General features: G+C 37.3%; 2 long non-coding RNA genes and 1 other non-coding gene across 3 annotated transcripts; 2 read left to right on the top strand and 1 right to left on the bottom strand.

Annotated features, from left to right (window-relative positions):
* The first annotated feature begins 2,028 nt into the window (after positions 1 to 2,028).
* Positions 2,029 to 2,131, top strand: LOC114318823 (U6 spliceosomal RNA). Its single transcript, XR_003649109.1, has one exon. It is a non-coding gene; the product is annotated as a U6 spliceosomal RNA (small nuclear RNA).
* A 1,310-nt stretch (positions 2,132 to 3,441) lies between these two features.
* Positions 3,442 to 5,063, top strand: LOC114318789 (uncharacterized). Its single transcript, XR_014364168.1, has 2 exons — positions 3,442 to 3,586; positions 4,458 to 5,063. It is a non-coding gene; the product is annotated as an uncharacterized LOC114318789 (long non-coding RNA).
* On the bottom strand, positions 3,542 to 4,417 carry LOC145822619 (uncharacterized). The gene is made up of 2 exons (XR_014364169.1): positions 4,320 to 4,417; positions 3,542 to 3,635 (listed from the first exon to the last, which is right to left on the bottom strand). It is a non-coding gene; the product is annotated as an uncharacterized LOC145822619 (long non-coding RNA).
* Positions 5,064 to 17,746: the final 12,683 nt, after the last annotated feature.

Here is a 17,746-nt window from a genome sequence, read left to right as displayed (position 1 = left end):
ACACTTGAGGCTATACATATAGAATGCATGATTATTTATGTTTTGGTTTCAAATTAATTCATGAACTATATGTATTAAGTAAATCTCTCCTGATTTCATATTGTAATTACAAAGTAAAAGGGCAAGGGAATTAAAAATGATTGTAATTGTCTATATGTGTATACTGAAAGTTTCGTATACATTGTGACATGGAGTTTAACCTTGAATATGAAGAATTATTAATGGATTGAGTAGATCATAACTATTCAATAGTTTGTCTTAACTTTTATTTTTTATTGGTCAAAATGTATTAACTTGAATGTGAATTTTTTTTTTTCAAACTTAGAGTTCCGTAGGCACGGGTCATCCACTAGTATATATATAAAATAGCACGTGCATTGCATGGGTCAACTACTAATTTGTCATTAAAATTATGTTCCATTAAGTGTGTACACAAAAATAAATAGGTGTGTTAAAATAGAATTACTCCTATGGTGGTATTCACACTTTTCCTAAAAATCGAACATAGAGATAAATAAGACTTGAACCAATGACCGTGGGTTTAATGATGAAAATTCTTATCATTTGAACAACACATGCTGTATGGGCATATGTCTTTATCATTATGTTTAAAATGTTAGACACACATTAAATGTGTGCACCGCTAGTATATATATAATCTATATCCCTATATCACATTTTATTTTTTAAGCCGTCCAACATCTTTGTTTGCTTTTCTTTCTTTTCTTACCATCCAAACAAAAAATGGAGACTCCTCTCCAATTGGGTATCCTAATTGAAGGATGCTGTTGGGCCATCTTTGTTTGCTTTCCTTTCTTTTCTTACCATCCAAACAAAAAAAAGGAGGCTCCTCTCCAGTTGTGTATCCTAATTGAAGGATGTTGTGGGGCCTCTGTGGCCCCACCACCGAGCCCTCATTTTCGAGTTGTTCAATGTGTGAATATTTTAACCTTACAAAAAAATCACGTTGATTAAATATATCGATAATCAATTGATTAGATCACATTTGTATAAATAATTTATTTAAAAACTCTTACTTACCGTTGATAGAAATATGATCTGATCAAGTTGTTATCGATATCCGATCAATGTGATTTTTTTTAGATATGAAATGCTCGATAAACGCTACACATTGAACATTTCAAAAATGAGACCACAGAGACCCAATAGTGCCCTCCAATGTGATTTGGATTGGAGAGAAGATTTGGCCAAAAAAAAAACCTAATAATAGAAAGAGTAATTAAGGAAGAAGATAACTCCATACCCCCTCAAAGGGTGTGTACTATACACACCGTATAATTAAAGAAAAAAAATTATATAATTTCATACTTTATGAATTTAAAAAAAAAAATCATAACCAAACATAAAAAAGTCATAACTAAATATCTTAAAATATTATCATAATTTAAAAAAATATTCATAATTAAAAAAAAGAATAACATAACTAAAACTACATATGACATGACGTGTCTATAATAGAATTCTCTTAATTTCTAATATCTGGAGGGCAGATTTAATTCGACCAATGAAGAATCAATAGATAAACACCACACCTACACACATAGGGTATGTTTGATTGGGTGGATTAGAGTATGAGATTGAGATTATTAATCCATGGGTCCAATTATCCCATGTTTGTTTTAACATTTTGGTTTAGGATTATTAATCCAATAGATAATTAATCCAATAAATTTATAAAATTATTAGTAATAGGATAGAAGTGAAATTATTAACCTAATAAATATTAATCCAATTAAATAATAAATACTACACTAATTTAACAAAATTACTAATTTAATAAAATTATTAAAACTTCGCTATTAATTTTTTGAATCAAACATGAACACAGAGTATACATACAGGTGATGGCTACGATTCGATGGAGCCTGAGATCTGGCTGTTGGAATTCACGAAGATGGAAGCAGACACCACCATAAAGTCAGTCTGATCGATGTCGTCACAGTCCCACATCGAAACTTCGACGTTATAGACATGGAGTTTATAAGAAAGAAGAAAAGAGAAGACATTGTCCCTTCGGGGACATCCGATAAAATTGGAACGATACAGAGAAGATTAGCATGGCCCCTGCGCAAGGATGACACGCACAAATCGAGAAATGGTCCAAATTTTTTTCTATCTTTTTGCTTCGACAAATTTGCAGCAGAAGAATCGGAGAGCTAGGGTTTCGTATACTTTTTTGCCTCAATTTCTTTGAGAAATTGGTACAATCATCGAAGAGATGGCCTTTCTGTTTGCAGGAATGTATATGTTGTATGTATTTCGCTATCTCCTTGATGCCGATGACTTCAGGGACATTCTCTTCATCAACAGCACCTGATTAGTAACTGTTTACAATTGATTCTAAGTTCATTTTTATTTTTATTATTGTTTTTTCAAATTTAAGTTTAATATCCTCTTCTTCTAGACTTAAAAGCTACTAGTTTTGTTTCAATTTCGTTTGTCTCTAGGGTTTAAACGAGCTTGGAAAAGGACAAATCACTTCAAAGTTAAACTTTTGTTTCTGACTAAAAGTGGTGAGATTTGGTCTATGGATGGCGTTAATTGTTTCTGAACTTGGCCTCATATTTGGATTCTATAAGACCAAGTCTCATCATGCCCTATTGTTATCTTGGATATTTATTTTCATTTATTCGTGTACACATATGCATATGCATACCCTGCATCCTCTCAAGCATGGCGTGTTCACACCACTACTTGGTCTAGTTTAATTTGGATCTGTTTGAACTCTATGGAGTCTCTATGATTTCAATAGTAAGCTCTTGATCTTGAGTTAATTTTCTAGTTGACATGTCAATTTGCAGTTAGTGTAATTTTACTTTTCATCATACCGCCGGGTATATCATAACATTTCAGCAACTAGTTTAATCTATTGAGCTTGCTTATAAATAATGCACTCAAATTTCAGAATGTCTAGCTTGAATCCTGAAGATGTAGTAGAATAAACTTTATACATGGCATTTCTTAAGCCCTTCTGGTATGCTTGTGGGCAATGTATCAACAACTCAGGTTAGAGTTGTTTGCCGTGCACAACACATTTCAATTACAAGGTACTGAAGGAAATCGTCAAATGCACCCTTATTACATCTCTCTCTTCTCATGGTGATTCTCTGCTCCCACTTTTTTTTTTTTTTTTTTCCCTTCACTCTTTCCAACCTCTGCAGCTGGTCATTTCTTCCTCTTTCTTCTGTTTTCATGAACCATATCAATTTGCGTTTATCTGTATTGGGGGCAACACATGTTGAGTTCAATCATTTATCTTAGTTAAAAATGGAAATTCCCAAGATTATTCGAAGGTGTTATTAATTTTTTTTTTTTTCCTAATTTCATTTATTTCATCACTCATTGATTCCTATTCTCAAAAAGTAGTTGTATTTCTTTCTATGATAAAACTTTTTAAACATTGGTTCTTTTTTGGGTGAGTGACAAAGCCTTGTATAATTATATTGCGCAAAGGCAAGGGGTAGCGTGGCCTATGAAACCATCAACCACAATTACTTTACAAGCTGGGGGAAACTCAGACTGATCCCCGAAATATATATATCTTTTCTTGCTAATCCAGTACAAGGTAATTGTGTTGGTTAATTATAAAGGTTTGTGGTCTGCCTTTGTTTAGGCTAATGTTTAGGTTGTTTAGGATTGAGTCCGGATCATCTGCCGCCCTTTTCTGCGGCTGTCCCTGCATGGACCCTTCCTTTTCCTATACCCATAATAGAATGCCATTCCATACCTGACCAAACAAACAATCCCTCTCTCTTCTTCTAATTCTGATTCTTCTGAACTTCTTGTAATAAAGTTTGCAAAGTTGTGTGATGGAAGTTAATTTTATGGGTTTAGTGGGTACTGTTGGTGGGGGTGGAGGAGGGTCATCTGGGGGTTCGATAAATGGTGGGTCTATGTCAACGGTGTGCATGGATGACAACCTCGTCTTGACTTCTGAAGAATCTTCTTCCTACCCACACCCAGATGAGTCTGGGCTCCAATTGGGTCTTGGCTTGAGCCTTGGTGGTGTTGGTGTTGGTGCTTTGAAGTCTAAATCATCATCCCTGACCCTAAACCCAACACCCCGACGGGGTCAATGTGCTAGGATCTTGACTTCTCAAGACTTCCGTTCGCCCGCCCCGTGCCTTCTCCGTTCGTCGCCTCTCTGAAGAGGGGTTAGGGTTCAAAAGCTCAAATTGGGCTGAAAAGCAAAAAGAGAGAAGAAAGGGAGAGGAAAAAGGAAAAAAAAAGGTCCAAAACGACGTCGTTTTGGATCACCTCATGGACGGCTGCAGGAAAGCGCAGCAGATGATTCAGACTCGTTTAGGATTTGCCATATGCTTTTGTTTTGTTTTCATTATTCTTGGATATTTGTATTCAAATAAAGAATTTTGCCTTACCTGTGTTTGATGTTTTCGCAAACAATCATTCTAATTTTTTTTTCCTTTGTATTTCAGAAAGACTAGTTATGTATTCAGGGAGTGGTGCGTAAGGCGGGGAAACAATAAACAACAAAGAAGTTATTTTTTAATTTTTAAAAATTATTTCCTTTCCAAAAAGGAGAAATCCATATGAAATTAATGAGTTTTTGTTTTTTTCAACCAAATTAGCTTTTGAAAATTTTTCAGAAAATAAATTCTGAAGACTCAACCAACAGAAGCCTCCTGCAATCAACGCCACACCTTCTGGTTTGCTGATGGATTTCTTCAGTGAACTTCGGTGTGCAATATATGTGATGCAAATGCCAGCTCTGACACCTAAGTTCGAAATCACAGAACTCGAAGCGTTTGTCTGGCTTTGAACTTTCTGAGTACTTTAGACTTTGTGATCAAGACGGTTTATTGTATGTGTTCATTAAACGTTGATGTATTCTACTAATTAGGCAATTTCTAGTTTATTAGGCATAAAAAAGTATGTTTTGTGCTTGGCACATGCCTAGAAGAACACGTAGTTGTATCAATATGTTGAGTGTGTACGTCTACAATTGTATGGGTTGATTAGGTCCCATTATAGAGAATCAATTTAGATTAACTTGGCTTACACTGAAAGATTTTGATTGTCTACGATGATTGTTTTATCCATATGTTGCTTGCTTAATATCATAAACTGGCTATTCATCTTGTATGTGAATGCAGTGTTCTTCATGTATGAAGGTGTTTACTTTATGTGGTGAGTTGGGTTGAAATTGTTGATGCGCTTACGGTGTAATGTGAGTGATGGCTGTGTTTGGTTATTAGCATCTCTTTTGATATTTTTGAAGAATAGATTAGAAGAGTTGCCAAAACAAATAGGTGTAAGATCCGACCACTTATCTGAAGATTTGCTAATACTGTGATGGAAGAAATTATAAAGATAGGATATGTTGATTCTTATAAAGTGATTTAGCTGTTGACCTTGTGAACTCTGGCTTAGATGATCTTCAGTTTCCTAAACTTCTTTTGATCTTTGTCTCAAGTTTTGCAGTCTGCGCTTGGTCCCCTGTTGCCTTTCAGTAGATGTAAATCAACCCACTTTACCAAATTTCACATATTTTGCAACTTGTGCTTATTGAATGAACCAAGCTAGTTGTGATGACCGAAGTGTGTAGTACATGTTTTCAGTGGCGGAACTAAAAATTATGTCCAGGGGGCCAAGGAGATTGTGTGAAAAAATAAATAAATAAATTGTTGTTACATTACTAATAGAGAGTAATTTGTTATATAAGGGTTGTGAAAAAATTACTTTACAATAATAAATAAATAAATAAATATAACAAGTTTTTTTTTCTTCTTTTTAATTCTTTTCTAAATTCATGAAATATTAATGAAACCATTTTATTAGTTGACAATATGTAGTAAATAAAAATAAAAAGAAGTGACATATACCTATTGTTTAAATAAAATTGTGTAAATCTTATAGATGCTAAGTAGCATACCAAATAGTTAGAAATCAATTCATTATACATTGTGAAAAATTAATGAACTATAGAATTAATAAAATGATTTTCAAAAAATTAAGAGGCAATCCAATGGTACATTTTACAAATACCTATGAATATAGAGGTAATAGTGTAATTTTCAAAAACCTGGGGGTGGCCATGGCACCCCCCGTCCCACTATAGATCCGCCCCTCCATGTTTTGCATTTGTGGCGATATTGCGTACATTGCAATCAATCTGCCCTTGTATTTCTACTACTCAAGTTGGGATCTATTCATGCTTTTTAAAGCATATCCAATGGGCTCTCCAAAAATTCATTAATGTCAAATTTTAAGACTCTTTAAAATTCACATGTAACTTTGTTGTTAACTAGAACAATAGTTAGCAGACTTGCTAAATGTGGCAACGGAGTCGGAGAGAGAGAGAGCATAGGGATGCTGAAATATAATTTTGATCATTTTCACCATACTTTTTCAAGCATCTCCACTGCACTTTTTTATTTTATTATATATATATATATATTTAATCATTTAGTTTTCTATAAATACACATTGGAGTGGACCAAACTATTATATAACACATTTTAACACACAATAAAGTAAATGAGAAACAATGGAGGAAGTGAAAAATAATGAAGAACTAGGGTTTTTCTTTATTTTTAATCAAAAGATGCGCACTAAGATTTTTATTTTTAAAAGATGCATGCAGAAAAACTTTGAACTAATATTAAATGTGTGGGTAATTTTCTGACCACACTGCCCGCCTAGTAATCAGCTGGAGAGCACCGGCAGAATAGATGGCTTCAACTAACTTGTAACAGAAAGAAAAGGCTCCGGCGGTAGCTCTTCCACCCGGGGGCACTCCGACGATCAAGTCAGTATATCTCTCAAAGATAATCAAGTGCTAAACTCACAAGCTTGAGCATAAAAAACATACATTAGACCCATGGGGGTGCCTCTCTTTTATAACCAACATAAACCTAGTCCCAATAGAAGCCTAACTTCTATGGACTCAGGATTACTGTTAATCTTGGACTCCTAGTAAGATTAGGATAAACTCTCTAAGAGTCTTATCTTAATACAAACTGAAGTCTTCTCTCATTCTAGGACTCTTGTCCCTTATCCACTTATCTCGGATTCCGATATCTTCGGAAATAACCTCGGCCTTGCCGAGATCACCTCAGCGTCACGACCAGGACACGTAGCACCTCGGCTGACACGTCGGCGTCACCTTGCCACATGTTGGTACTCAGAAAATATATCCCCACATTAAGGGTGTATTTTGATGTTTATTATGGTCATTTTGTTTTAAGGTACATCATATATATATTATTAAAAGTAGTGTTTTTCTCATATTTAGGTGGAACATTATAAGTATTTATTTTTTTTTAAAGATAGTCACGTCAGCATATATTTTCTTAATTACATATAAAGTTCTACACAAATCCAAATATAATTTAAATTATACTAACTTTACCTATTTTATATGGATTCTATTTGACAAATATTTATTTTTCATATATTTTTTATTGTAAATTGAGATAATCCACAAGTCTAATACCAATTTTGCGTTTCATATTTTTCTTCTTAATTCTTTCAAGGGTATTAGGATTGTTTTTAATGCTAAATTGTCTTCTTCTTTTTTTTCTTGTTATTTTTCCATACATTATTCTATACCCAATACCAATTATATATTATGGATTTGTCGTTTAAATTTTATAGTGATTCTATATATTAAATAATATTTCATTTCCTACATAATTTTAAATAATCACAACTTACAGGAGGAAAAACCTGCATAACAATGATACTTGCAAGGAACCTCTAAAATTTGGATTTATTGTTTGAATTACTTTTTCAATCGTTAACCAGTAAATTCTTTTATTTTTTGACATCATATTATAGATGATTAATCACTTCACACACTGAGATATATCTATTGTTGAGATGTTTTTATTATTTTTTTCTTTTTGGGTTTAGATATTGTTATGTGATTTTTTCTTAGTTAGTCGTTGTTAAATTTCCTTTATATAGTTGATATTTTAATTTAATTAAGAATATTTATTTTATAATCTTATAATTTAATAAGTATATGTATTATATAAAATCACTATATGATAATCCAACTATAACATATTTATATTTAATTTTTTCAATAATTTTTATATAATTTCTATTTCTACATATTTATTTTCCAAATCAATACAAAAGAAAATTAAATAGTTAGGATTACTTTTAATTTTAGGATCATTTTTCAAAAAGTCATATTCCTAAATGTTATATTCCATTTAATGCATTTTCTTTTTAAAAAATTTCATTAGGTCCTGTTTAAGGTAATATGAACAAATTAGCATTTCAAACTTTTTGGATGTGTTTCCATTTTGAAACCAATACACAGTAAAAAATAATAATAATCTCTCACTTCATAGAGAAAATTTCTCTCTCATTCTAGGGAGAAAAGCTCTTCCTTATTTCATAGAAAAAATCCTTCATTTATTCTATAGAAAAAATCTCTCCTTTATTTTAAGGAGAAAATTTCTCACATTTCCAAAATCATAAATCATCTACCTTACTTTGACGTGAAGAAGTAACGTTGTGAACATTCATATCGGTCAAGGTGCAGACACTGTGAACATCCACATTGTTGGTGGTTGCTTATATTTAATTGGTTTAATGTTAGTTGTGGTAAATAAATGTTGATGTGAACTTTCACATTACAAATGTATGCGGGTAAAATAACACATTAATGTTGTTTGTGCTTGTATGATTATTTTTCAATGTGAATATTAACATTGATTAATAATGTGATGGTCACAATACCAATTGCAACACATTACAATGTAATAATTCACAACAAACAATGACTCCTTACAATATGAATATTCACATCTGTCACGACCCAAACCCGGCCCTATGGGTTTAGCACCGTAACCGGCCAGTAATCTGAGATTACCGAAGGCCTGCAGAACAGTAATACAGTAAAACAGAGTACAGGGCCTGGCGGAAGCCAATACAGTAATTAAACAATGTCCAATGAGCTGTGACAGTCAGTATGCCAAAAGATTTTTCATGCATTCATACATAAACAGTACAGAACAGAACAGTATGCACAATATTTACATTCATTCAAACTAGGGACACAACCCTAGATAGCGGTACAGTGAACAGTCAGTCTATACAAAACCGTGAAACAGTACAGAAGGGGGAATTCTTAAAACACCCCTAAGCCTTAGCAGATAGGCTCGGAACCTCGCAGTGAGGCACAAAGGTTGGCTTGACAAAACTGGAGTCTAACCCACGCTCCTAGCTCCGATCTGGTGGCTGAGCACCTACATATATATATAAACAGTGAGCTAAAGCCCAGTGAATAACATAATGCGTAAAGGGGTTTAGAATGAATGTCCTTACAGTAATGAAAACAGTTCAATTCAATCAGTATTTCAGTTGTTCAGTACAGTAAACAGTCATATGTGGTACATCCATTAGCATAGCAGTAACGGTAGGAAATAAAAGACCGAACAGTAATGATGGCCATCAGTCGGTAAACAGTAGTGGCTCCACGAGGGAACCGACAGAGATCTCTGTAACAATAACAGTAACAGTAAACAGTAGGTGCTAAGGATGCCACAGTACAGTTCAGAAATAAAGGACATACATTCATTCAGTAATACCAGTTCAGTAAACAGTTCAGTTCAGTATTCAAAAGATATCAGTTGAACATATCTTTACACAATTGTTACTCACAGAGTTTGGGCTACGGTATGCTAGAGTGTGTCTCTCCAGTCGCCAACCCTACACAGTTAACAGGTTGAACACACTAAGCTACACAGTTGGGAAAAATAACATGACTTAATCCCTAATTTGCTTCGGTGTGTTCTACATCGATATCCTCATTAAGATGTCTTAAACTAGGCCTAAGAATGCCTAGAATGGGATGAGGATGCAAAGATGTACATTTAAAAGCATTTTCAGAAAAACAGAGTCCCGCTCGAGCGCAGGTTTCCCCGCTCGAGCGGTCATGCAACAAAGGTACACGCTCGAGCGTAAACTTTCCCGCTCGAGCGTACTGTAAAAGTACTGGATGGGTGAAATCTCCGCTCGACTCCCGCTCGAGCGTGAGACATGATTCTGCTCGAGCGCCCAATCATCCGCTCGAGCGTACTGTAAAACAGTGCAGAGATACTGGATGCTCGGATTCTCCGCTCGAGCGCCAAGTTCCCCGCTCGAGCGGGAGTGCGAAATCTGGGAATTCCAGATTGCACCTCCAAGCTCAAACTCAAGCTAAAATGCATCAAAACCGATCCTCTTGGGCTCATTTTCTGGAAAACATTTATAAACACATAGCACAACATGTTTTAAAGCTCAATTTGAGAAATCAAAGCCCAAGGGTGTTTAATTCAAACTCAATTTCAAACCATTTTCAAGAACATGAAGAACATGCAAACATGCATGAATTCAAATCAATTCAAAGCTCCAACTTGATGCTCTAAGGAGCCAATTCTTTTCAAAACATGGTGAAATCATGGATTTAACATAAACATGAACATGCATGCACCAATTACCATGAATTCAACTCCAAACTCATTAATTCCAACATGCATGCATGAATTACACTCTATAACAACATGTATGCACCAAAACATGGCCTTGCTCTACAATTGAAGCATGAATTGTGCAAGAATGAGTTCTAAGACAACAACAAGGAGATGGATGTCCTACCTTAGTCTTGTGCTTAAGGTCTAGGAGCTCAAAGTAGCAATCAACACTTCAATCCTCAAGCAATTCCAAGCAATTCAAGATGAAAACCAACTCCTCAAGTCTCTCTCTCTCTAGGGTCGGTTGAGGCTCAAAATGTGAGAAGAAATGTGGGTTTAATCAATACGTGGAGTGTATACAAGGCTCATGTGTGTGTGTGTGTGTGAGTGGCCCACTTAGTGGCAAGTTGGTAATTATGGCAAGCTCTGCAATTAACTCATTTTAATCTAATTTAATCATACCTAATCAGTTTTCAGATAATTATACCATAAAATCACATTAATTCTGACGATCATAGAACACTAATCGGTTTCTGATTCGGCCGCCGATAAGGCCTTCAATTAGCAGTTTATACATATAAGCATGAACAGATATTCATACGGTCAAACAGATAGGATGCAATTAACTAACATATACTCAATCAATTCAGTTTCCAAATTCGGTCAGTTAGTTCAATATTTCATTCAGTTCGATTATCAGTCATGATCAGTTCAGTTATCGGTAATCAATGTTTAACGGTAATCAGTGGTGAGGGTTATTACAGTCTCCCCTCCTTATAAAGAGTTTAGTCCTCTAAACTCGAGTTACCTTCATTCTGGAAGAAAACAGGATTCAGTGGAAACAGTTCAGGATATCTTCTGGCCATGTCATCTTCCCTTTCCCAAGTGGCATACACACCACCATGGTTCTGCCAGTCAACTTTCACTAGCGGGATCTCTTTGTTCCTCAGTTTCTTGATCCGTCTGTTAACAATCTGTATAGGCCGTTCCTCGTAAGTGTAGTCATCACTCAACACTACCCGAGTAGGCTCAATTACATGGAAGGGATCCCGAAGGTAGTCTCTTAACATAGAAATGTGGAAGACGTTATGCATATGCTCCATTTCAGGAGGGAGCGCAACTTGATACGCCACCGGATTGATTTTCTCGATAATCTCATACGGTCCGACATACCTCGGCGCTAACTTGCCTTTGACTCCAAAACGAGTCTGGCCTTTCATTGGTGTCACTTTCACAAACACGTGATCACCCACTTCATACTCTCTGTCTCGCCTTCTGACATCTGCATAACTTTTCTGTCTACTCTGTGCAGTTTTCAGTCTTTGCCGTATTAGTTTCACTTTCTCAGTGGTTTCATAAACAATCTCGGGCCCAAGCAAAGGCCCATCTCCAACTTCTGCCCAGCAAATCGGAGATCTACATTTTCTGCCATACAATGCCTCAAAGGGCGCCATACCAATACTCGAATGGTAGCTATTATTGTAGGCGAATTCAGCTAAGGGCAAATGACTCTCCCAGTTTCCCTGAAAATCAAGGACACACATTCTCAGTAAATCCTCCAGAGTTTGGATGGTCCTTTCTGACTGTCCATCTGTCTGAGGATGATAGGCACTACTCAGTCTCAGTTCAGTACCCAGTGCAGTCTGTAGGCTTTGCCAAAACCTCGATGTAAACTTCGAATCCCTGTCAGAAACAATAGACACGGGCACTCCATGCAGTCTTACAATCTCATCAATATAAATAACAGCCAATTTGTCCGCATTATAGATTGTCTTGACAGGTAAGAAGTGAGCAGATTTGGTTAATCTATCAACAATAACCCAAATTGAATCCATACCTTTTCTGGAGCGAGGTAATCCCACAATGAAATCCATCGTGATATGCTCCCATTTCCACTCTGGTATGGGTAGGGGTTGCAATAATCCGGCAGGTCGCTGATGTTCAGCTTTGACCTGTTGGCAATGAAGACATTTGGATACAAAATCAGCAATTTCTTTCTTCATTCCCGGCCACCAGAAATTCTGTTTCAGATCTTGGTACATTTTCGTATTCCCCGGATGGATAGACAATTTCGAATTGTGGCCTTCTTGCAGAACTCTTCTTTTCAGTTCAATATCATTTGGTACACACAGTCTTTCTTGAAATTTCAGTACATTGTTCTCAAATTTGAATCCCGGTTTCGGTTTAGAGTCTCTTTCTTCGATGATCTTTTTCAAAAAGTCATCCAGTTGCTGTTTTTCTTTAATTTCTTCAATCAGTGCCGGTTGAGCAGAAATAGCAGCTAAGGTTCCACCTTGTTCTCTCAAAACAAGTTCAATTTCAGATTTTTCAAGGTCACAAAGCAACTCTTTCTGTCCTGTAAGCAAACATGCTAAGTTTCCAATCGATTTCCGGCTCAATGCATCGGCAACGATATTGGCTTTTCCCGGATGATACAAAATCTGTAGGTCATAGTCTTTAATCAGTTCTAGCCATCTCCGCTGTCTCATATTCAGTTCTTTCTGTGTGAAGAAATATTTCAAACTCTTGTGGTCGGTGTATACTTCACATGTCACCCCGTATAGATAGTGACGCCAGATTTTCAGTGCAAATACTACTGCAGCAAGTTCCAGATCATGGGTCGGGTAGTTCTTTTCATGCGGTTTCAGTTGACGGGAAGCATAGGCAATTACTCTCCTATTCTGCATTAAAACACATCCCAAACCCTTATGAGAAGCATCACTAAAGACAGTATAACCATCCGTACCTGATGGTAAAGTTAAAACTGGTGCAGTCACTAATCGAGTTTTCAACTCTTGGAATGCTGATTCCCTTTGGTCAGTCCAGTCAAATGATGTCCCCTTCTGAGTTAACTGAGTCATTGGTAGGGCAATCTTGGAGAAATCCTTGACAAATCTTCTGTAATATCCGGCCAATCCCAAAAAGCTTCGGACTTCAGTCACATTTGTTGGTCTAGGCCAGCTCACTACAGCTTCAATTTTCTGCGGATCAACAGAAATTCCATCTTTGCTAACAACATGCCCCAAAAACATAACATGGTCAAGCCAAAATTCACATTTAGACAGTTTAGCATACAGTTTTTGTTCTCTTAAGGTTTGTAGGGCAAGTCTCAGATGATGTTCATGTTCTTCTATACTTTTGGAGTAAATCAATATGTCATCAATAAATACAACAATAAAGTCATCGAGGTACGGTTTGAAAATTCTGTTCATGAGGTCCATAAAAGCAGCTGGTGCATTCGTGACTCCAAAAGGCATAACTAAAAATTCGTAATGTCCATACCTCGTTCTAAACGCGGTTTTATCAATGTCTTCCGGTCTAACCTTCAGCTGATGGTATCCCGATCTGAGATCAATCTTGGAAAACACTTGTGCACCCTGTAACTGATCAAATAAATCATCAATACGTGGCAATGGGTATTTGTTTTTCACAGTTACCTTGTTCAATTCGCGGTAGTCAATGCACAGTCTCAGTGAGCCATCTTTCTTCTTTACAAACAAAACTGGTGCACCCCATGGTGAAGTACTGGGCCTGATAAACTTCTTATCCAGCAGTTCCTGCAGTTGTACTTTCAATTCTTTCAGTTCAGTTGGGGCCATTCGGTACGGAGCTTTAGAAACCGGCTGTGTTCCGGGAATCACATCAACGGTAAATTCAATCTCCCTGTCAATCAGATCCCCTGGCAAATTGTCTGGAAAAACATCTGGGAATTCCCTGACTATAGGGATACAATTCACATCAGTCTTAACACTATCATCAGTAGACACAGTCAATACAGAACACAGATATCCTTTACATCCCTTTCTAATCAGTTTAACAGCTTTCACAGATGAAATCAGATACGGGGGAGGTACTACTCCAACCCCATTAAACACAAATTCAGGTAGACCAGGTGGACGGAAAACTACTTGTTTCGTTATACAGTCAATGGTGGCATGATATTTTGTTAACCAGTCCATTCCCAATATAACATCAAAATGGTCTATGTTCAATGGCAGTAAATCAATAAACAGATGTGCATCTTCAACAATAATTTCACAAGCAGGATACATATAAGCACATGTCATGGATCCCCCTACGGGTGATGATACGGCTAACAGATAGTTCATGGGTTCCAAGGGTCTATTCAATTTACGCGAAAAAGCATGCGATACATAAGAATGTGTAGACCCCGAATCAATCAATACATATGCATTTTGCGTACAGATAGAGAGGATACCTGACACAACGGTCTCGGTATTCTGTACATCTCCCGGTACTAGTGCGAACACTCGGCCTTGCCTCACAGGCTCTTTCCCGGTAGCTTTAGGGTTCGATTTTGGTGGAGCGTTTGATGCTGCGCCGCTGGCTGCAGCTTTGCTGTTACCCTGAGGAGCAGAAGGACAATCTTTAACCATGTGGGCCACCTTGCCACACCTGTAACAAGCTCCAGATAGTTTGTAACAAACTCCCTTATGATTTTTCCCACATTCAGAACAGGGCGGTATTGTACGGTTTCCTTGACTAGAAGTAGTCATTGACCCTGTGTTTTGCTTTTTGTTCAACGGGTTGTGCTTGCCTTTCTTGAATTTAAAACCCGGTCTTTTACCACGCCATTCAGTTGTTGGTGTTTCTGTTTTCAGTGCTTCAATGTTTGATTCAGCCATCAAGGCTCGATCGAGAACACCCACAAAAGTCGGTAGTTTCAAAACATTTATTCGGTCAAGAATTGCAACATTAAGGCCGCCTTCAAATTTTCTGGCCTTCTTATATTCCGTATCCACCATATGCGGTGCATATCTAGCAAGCTCGGTGAATTTCGTTTCATATTCGGCAACAGATGTGGTGCCCTGTTTCAGTTGTTCAAATTCAGTCACTTTCCTATCCCTGACACACTGTGGGAAGTACTTTTCAAAGAAGGACTCCTTGAACTGAGCCCAAGTCAAAACGATAGTTTCATCACGGATCAACATCCACCACCTTCTAGCTTCTTCTTGCAATGTAAAGGTGGCTAATAGTACCTTGTTCGCTTCCGAACACGGAAACACTTCAAATAGCTTTTCTGTTTCAAGCACCCAAGCTTCAGCCTTTAATGGTTCGAGGCCTCCCTGAAAGGATGGCGGTTTCATTTTGCTGAACTTCTGGGCTAAAGCAATTATATCCCCATCATTCACATTAGGTTTCGGCTGTACCGGAGGAGGAGGAGGCTGTTGGTTCTGTTGTTCAAGTCTAGCAGTTATTAGTTCCATCATTCTTTCCATTCTTTCCATTCTTGCCTCAGTAGATGAGGACTCAGGTTCATTTGCATTGTCCATTTTCACTATAAACAGTTATAACAGTTTCAAACATAAGCAGTCATTTGTTTATCAGTTTACCACATTAGCATGTATTCAGTCATAACATAACCACACACTTTTCAAGTTCATGAAATGCCCTAATCACTTTTCTAGGACACCCTATAGCTCATTTGGACACGTGTGTGCGGTATAACTCGTGGTTAAGTATCGCTCTGATACCACTCTGTCACGACCCAAACCCGGCCCTATGGGTTTAGCACCGTAACCGGCCAGTAATCTGAGATTACCGAAGGCCTGCAGAACAGTAATACAGTAAAACAGAGTACAGGGCCTGGCGGAAGCCAATACAGTAATTAAACAATGTCCAATGAGCTGTGACAGTCAGTATGCCAAAAGATTTTTCATGCATTCATACATAAACAGTACAGAACAGAACAGTATGCACAATATTTACATTCATTCAAACTAGGGACACAACCCTAGATAGCGGTACAGTGAACAGTCAGTCTATACAAAACCGTGAAACAGTACAGAAGGGGGAATTCTTAAAACACCCCTAAGCCTTAGCAGATAGGCTCGGAACCTCGCAGTGAGGCACAAAGGTTGGCTTGACAAAACTGGAGTCTAACCCACGCTCCTAGCTCCGATCTGGTGGCTGAGCACCTACATATATATATAAACAGTGAGCTAAAGCCCAGTGAATAACATAATGCGTAAAGGGGTTTAGAATGAATGTCCTTACAGTAATGAAAACAGTTCAATTCAATCAGTATTTCAGTTGTTCAGTACAGTAAACAGTCATATGTGGTACATCCATTAGCATAGCAGTAACGGTAGGTCATAAAAGACCGAACAGTAATGATGGCCATCAGTCGGTAAACAGTAGTGGCTCCACGAGGGAACCGACAGAGATCTCTGTAACAATAACAGTAACAGTAAACAGTAGGTGCTAAGGATGCCACAGTACAGTTCAGAAATAAAGGACATACATTCATTCAGTAATACCAGTTCAGTAAACAGTTCAGTTCAGTATTCAAAAGATATCAGTTGAACATATCTTTACACAATTGTTACTCACAGAGTTTGGGCTACGGTATGCTAGAGTGTGTCTCTCCAGTCGCCAACCCTACACAGTTAACAGGTTGAACACACTAAACTACACAGTTGGGAAAAATAACATGACTTAATCCCTAATTTGCTTCGGTGTGTTCTACATCGATATCCTCATTAAGATGTCTTAAACTAGGCCTAAGAATGCCTAGAATGGGATGAGGATGCAAAGATGTACATTTAAAAGCATTTTCAGAAAAACAGAGTCCCGCTCGAGCGCAGGTTTCCCCGCTCGAGCGGTCATGCAACAAAGGTACACGCTCGAGCGTAAACTTTCCCGCTCGAGCGTACTGTAAAAGTACTGGATGGGTGAAATCTCCGCTCGACTCCCGCTCGAGCGTGAGACATGATTCTGCTCGAGCGCCCAATCATCCGCTCGAGCGTACTGTAAAACAGTGCAGAGATACTGGATGCTCGGATTCTCCGCTCGAGCGCCAAGTTCCCCGCTCGAGCGGGAGTGCGAAATCTGGGAATTCCATATTGCACCTCCAAGCTCAAACTCAAGCTAAAATGCATCAAAACCGATCCTCTTGGGCTCATTTTCTGGAAAACATTTATAAACACATAGCACAACATGTTTTAAAGCTCAATTTGAGAAATCAAAGCCCAAGGGTGTTTAATTCAAACTCAATTTCAAACCATTTTCAAGAACATGAAGAACATGCAAACATGCATGAATTCAAATCAATTCAAAGCTCCAACTTGATGCTCTAAGGAGCCAATTCTTTTCAAAACATGGTGAAATCATGGATTTAACATAAACATGAACATGCATGCACCAATTACCATGAATTCAACTCCAAACTCATTAATTCCAACATGCATGCATGAATTACACTCTATAACAACATGTATGCACCAAAACGTGGCCTTGCTCTACAATTGAAGCATGAATTGTGCAAGAATGAG

This window comes from Camellia sinensis, chromosome 3 (genome assembly GCF_055761805.1).
Source record: "Camellia sinensis isolate YWXY chromosome 3, ASM5576180v1, whole genome shotgun sequence".
NCBI classification, from domain to species: domain Eukaryota; kingdom Viridiplantae; phylum Streptophyta; class Magnoliopsida; order Ericales; family Theaceae; genus Camellia; species Camellia sinensis.
Note: the sequence above shows the minus strand (reverse complement) of the source record. Positions and strands in the feature narration are given on the sequence as shown.